This window comes from Euprymna scolopes, chromosome 15 (genome assembly GCF_053919585.1).
Source record: "Euprymna scolopes isolate OS-2025 chromosome 15, ASM5391958v1, whole genome shotgun sequence".
Lineage (NCBI taxonomy): Eukaryota > Metazoa > Mollusca > Cephalopoda > Sepiida > Sepiolidae > Euprymna > Euprymna scolopes.
In genome coordinates, this window is record NC_136496.1 from 90,814,218 (window position 1) to 90,819,677 (window position 5,460).

The 5,460-nt window shown below is 34.8% G+C and overlaps 1 protein-coding gene across 2 annotated transcripts in view; it reads right to left on the minus strand.

Moving 5' to 3' along the window:
* The window catches only part of LOC145293982 (uncharacterized), a 235,513-nt gene extending 232,393 nt beyond the window's left edge, over positions 1-3,120 (minus strand). For both annotated transcript variants that reach the window (XR_013869801.1, XM_080140873.1), the window contains exon 1: positions 2,716-3,120. The gene's annotated coding sequence lies outside the window, so the exon portion shown is untranslated. The remainder of the gene's footprint in view (positions 1-2,715) is intronic.
* Between the last annotated feature and the right edge of the window lie 2,340 nt (positions 3,121-5,460).

Genomic DNA, 5,460 nt, shown 5'->3' on the forward strand with positions numbered 1-5,460 from the left:
TATTTAGTTTCAATTGTCAGAGGTTTACTAAAGATAACTTTGTCCGTAGATCCACAAAAACATTAGATATATATGTAAAAAAATAATTCATTTTTTTACAATTAAATTACACTAAAATACACAACATTTGAAATGAAGACGCATGTCCATAGGATCCAAGTGCAGTAACTATTTTGATATTACACTTGATCTGTTCTTATCTTAGTCAGTGAATGAGATCCTTTTAGACAATGTTTATTTTGTCCTAATCCAGACTGTCTTTTGGGGGAAGCCAGATTTTTTTTTTTTTTCACCTTAAAAATCGACCTAGTGTCTTACTTTATCCTCGTGGAGAAGTCAGTAATACGGTTCCGTTGGTATTGCATGTCATGACATGAGTTAACTTTCCTTCAGATTAGCCAAGAGGGATTACTTCGCTTTAATTAAGCGAGTTAGTAGGATTACGATGCAGCCCTTGTAAGTTTAAACATGACTTTATGTTTTTTTTTGTTTTGTTTTGTTTTTGTTATTTAACAATATTTATACTAACTCAAACTTTAACAGGTGGGAGTCCCTCAGATAAGCGATGATAAAGCAATCACTAGTCTGAAAGAAGAAATAATGCCTGGGATGATGGCCTCTTAAAATCAATGTGTGCTAATTATATACTAAATGTGTGACGATTCGGGAATAGAAGGTGCTATATGTGCTCTCTGCTTATCTCGGCATTGATTCTACTTCTCCTTGCCACTGAAATGGACCAATGCCAATTCATGAGGCATATGATTGCGATTTTCGCAACCTTTGCTTTACAATTACACGCGCAGCTACTTTTACAGAGGGTATCCATGGTTTTTCAAGACTAAACGGGTGGCAAGTGTTCGGCTGAGTTTCAATTTATGTAAACCATCCCTCCTTCAAAAGATTTTCAACAAACACGTGTCTAGCTACAACCACTGTCAACAATCCCCCCTCCCACTCTCTTTCTGTGGCTTAATCTGAGCGCAAACTCAACGAACAAAGTGTCTTTCTTTCATAGAAATGCCCGCATGTGGAACTTCGTACAGCGGACCTGCTTTCCAGCTGACTATAACGTGGTAGTCTTCAAGTCCAATCTAAACATATTCTTATTGAGTTGTCCCCCTAAATAAGCAAATTCTATTCATTTTCCATCACTATTGATCATGATGCTGTTGTCCCACTAATTACCTTACACCTATTAACCTTTATATCCGAGGGGGTTTCAGACTTTTATCAGTGGTGACTCCCTTGTATTTTTTTTATTATTAAAAACTAAAAGCCATAACTTATGTATCTCGGTACTTGTTTAGTTTAATAAAGGGTACTTGTACAGTTTAATCAAGACATTAAAAAATGAAAATATCGAAAAAAAAGTTTATATTGTACGTATTCGTTATGGAATGAAGTACTCCGGAAAAAAATTTTCACTTAATTTCATCAAGTATTTTTTTTTTTTTTTTTTACAGCGAAAAAACAATTTGTTATGATGCCAAGCAAACGGTTCGATTTTTAGGAAGAAAAGCTAGTATTAAAGATGAGGAGGGCGTGTCGGAACTTTAAGCTGAGTTATCTCACCGTGTCGTGTTCTAAAAATCCAAACAAAATTTTTTGAAAATTCAAAAATGTCTACCTTCAACGTGCTGTCATAAAAACGTGATTTTCGCTGTAAAAAAAGGAAAAGAAAACTACTCGATCAAATTAAGTAAAAAAAAAAATTCGGAGATCTTCAGTTCAAAACGAATACGTACAATATAACCTTTCTTCGATATTTTAATTTTTTAATGTCTTGATTAAACTGTACAAGTACCTAATAAAAACATTAAAAAATGAAAATATTGAAGAAATATATATATATATATGTATATATATATATATATGTATATATATATATATATATATATATATATATATATATATATATATATATATATATTGTACGTACTCCTTATGAAATGAAGTTTTCATAAAAAATCACTTAATTTGATCAAGTGGCTTTAATGAGATCGATCGCGTCGCAGCCATCTTGTTTATTCCGCGGATAAGGAGGAGGCATCAGGGGAGATGACTCCAATCAGTGCTTAAAGTTTGTCAAAATTTGACGGGATTATTTTGAAACATAGGCAGAAAAAAATATTTGTTTTTTTTTTCTTCCATTTATTTTACAGTTTCTCCTTCCTTTTTAAATCCTTTTTTTTTTTTTTTCATTTTTTCCTCTGTTAATCACTTTTTAGTTTAAAGGCACCCCTCCTCGTTCGCGAAATAAACAAGATGGCCGTGACACGATCGATCTCATTCAAATTTGATTTTCCTCCGTAAAAAACAGAACTCCTTCATTAAATTAAGTGATTTTTTTTAATGAAAACAATATTCCATAACGAGTACCTACAATATAATTTGTTTTAAATATTTTCATTTTTTTAATGTCTTCATTAAACTAAACAAGTACCTGTATCTCAAACATAGAATATGACTTAGCAAAAAAAAAAAAATGTACCTGATGAATATTTAAAATAAATAAATAAATAAAATAAAATAAAAGTTGTTACAATTAGATACAGGAATTAAGTAGAATTTGCCTGCATTTTATGATTGAAATCTCCGCCTTGCATATGGTGGATTTTGAACTGAATATTTTGTTCAGGCAATTTTTTTTTTTCCACTATTTTTCTTTTCGTATCGTAAAAATGATGTAATGAATATTTTGCCCGGACTTACATCTGAACCGTCATCTCATTGGTTGAAAATTTTCTTAGCTGTAATAACGCTGACAATTCGTTGGTTGTCAATGGCAGCAGCAGCAACAGTCAAAGCGGGAGACGTAAATCGAATGAATGCGAATACACGCGTAACGTCGATGTCGACGACGACGGAAACGCACTGGCCACCACAATGGCGTGCGCCGCCAAGCGGGCACAACTGGAACAATCAATAGTTTTTCATTACGAACGCACATGACGTTCCGTTCACTATGAGATGCGCAGTTAGTCAGTGGGTAGAAGGAAAGTAGATGATGATGATGATGATGATGATGATGATGATGATGATGACGACGACGACGACAAAAAAATAATAGTAATAGGCATGACAATAATAATAATAACCATAACAACAACAACAATAATAATAATAATAATAATAATAACAATAATAATAACAACAATAATAATCATAATAATAATGACAATAATAATAATAACAACAATAATAATAACAACAATAATAACAACAATAATAATAACAATAATAATAACAATAATAATAATAATATTAACAACAACAACAACAACAACAATAATAATAATAATAATAATAAGCCATTTCTCTGATTCAACTCTTTTCCATTCTTTTGTTTTTTTTTTTTAATTTTTGTGCATTATTCCCAGTGCCCCTAGTATTAGTTGTGTTATCTTTACTTTCTCCATTTTCCATATCCCTTTGAGCGCTCTAACCAGTTCTGCGTATTTTCTTCGCTTCTCTGTCTCTTTGATATTCACTCTGTGATCTACCAAAACAGCAAAATCTATAATCTGGTGGGTTATTGTTTCATCTCTTTGTCTATAGAGTCTGTATTTAGTGTTGTTTTCTATCTTGTCGGTCTTTGCTTTGATGTGGTTTGTTCTGATCGTGTTATCTGGAACGCTTGTCATCAGGAATTCAGTTTCTCTGTTTAGATTTCCTTTTTGTAGCCAAGTGTTTTCGTTAGTCTCATCTTTTGTCATCCTTATGAATAGTCTGTGTAGCTGTTTCTCTTCTCATTTTTCTTTTCTTGTCTTATCCCTTGTCCCCCTCTTTTTTGTCTTGTTCATTTTTTCAGCGATGATTATTCTTTCGGTGTTATGCATTTTTCTCATTCTTTTATTGTGCCATTTATACAGTCTTCTATATAAAGAAGTCCTCTTCCTCCGTCTTTCGTTTCACATAGACTTAGCCAATATTATACTTGGGGTGTAGTGCATTGTACATAATTATGAGCTTCCTGGTCGTCTGGTCAAGTTGGTTCAGCCCTTCTTTGTTGCAACCGTTAAACGGTCCAACCGACTAACCTATAAATGCGTTTCTTGGCACTGTCCATGTGTTTTCATCTCCAGGACTTGTACAGATTAGCTACCCATCGAAAACTCTTTTTCATTTCTAGGACTTGTACAGATTAGCTACCCATCGGAAACTCTTCTGAAATTAAACATGGCTTTCAGTTCAAAAGTTGAAAGTTGTGGTGTTAGTATTTCCCACATTGTAAGTAAACATCTTATAAGCCTTTAGTTGCTGGGGGTGGTTCCTTTTGCTGTGTCTTTTTGCACCGATGTGATTCTAACATTGATTACCTATTCTGGTGCGTATGTTTCAGGGATGCATCTTTTCAAGTTCTGAATAAGACTTTCAAGTGATGTACTCACTAGGAGGTTTTACACATGCCATCATCAAAGATTTCTCTTTGAGAACAACCCAGGGTGTTCCCTGAAGTTTGAGTGACAACAAGTCTTCCCCGATTTCCAGTACTCTCTACCTTTTCTGATAACCTTTGCAAATGAATTTGCTTTATCGCAACAGCCGCTTACCATTGATTTCTCACTGGCAACAACCGTTAGTATTCACTGTAATTTGTGTGGCAATAAGAATCACAAAAGTCCCAGTTCTCTTGTGTAGTACAATGGGGTAAAGTGCCTAGTTACTTTTAATATATCCAAAACCAAAATTCTGTCTTTTCACCACCAACGATCAGATGCCCGCTTTGCCCCAGTTAAAATGAATGACTCTCGCCTCGATGAAGCACCAGGCTTTAACAAACTTCTGGGACTGACCTTTACCCCCGACCTTAAATGGAATACATCAGATCCGTTGCCAAAATCACTGGAAAGATGGTGGGATCGTTCTACCGTTTCAGAAAGTATCTCACTCACGACGAAATCATCTACATGCACAGGAGTCAATTACGTCCTAAGATAGTGTACTGTTGCCACATTTGGGGGTGTAGCCCCAAAAAGCACCCTTCCCTGTCTTCAAAATTTAGTGGGTGATGACCTTTTCACCTCCCTCTTTTCTCTTTCTCACAGAAAAGACGTTACGAGTTTACCTCTGCGCTATCGATACTTTTATGGTAGGTGTTCGACTCAGCTTCAATCAATAGTCACTACCTGTAAAACGTTAACAACAAATACTCGCCTAACTAAAACAACTTTCCTTATTCCCTATCTGTGCCCAAAACTAAACAAAAATTCAATGAACTGAGCTTATTTCTGGGAAATGTCCGTTTGTGGAACGCAATATCGTTCGTCTGCTTCCCGGCTGACTGTGTGGTCATCTTCAAGTCTAATGTGAATAAATTCCTATTCAGTCGTTCATTACGATAATCTAGCCCTACCCAAGTTCCATCGTTTCTGATTTTGCCTAATCACCTACCTAACACTTAATCCTTATCCTAAAGTGGACTCCGGGCTTTGGTAAAACTGACCCTCCAAGTAA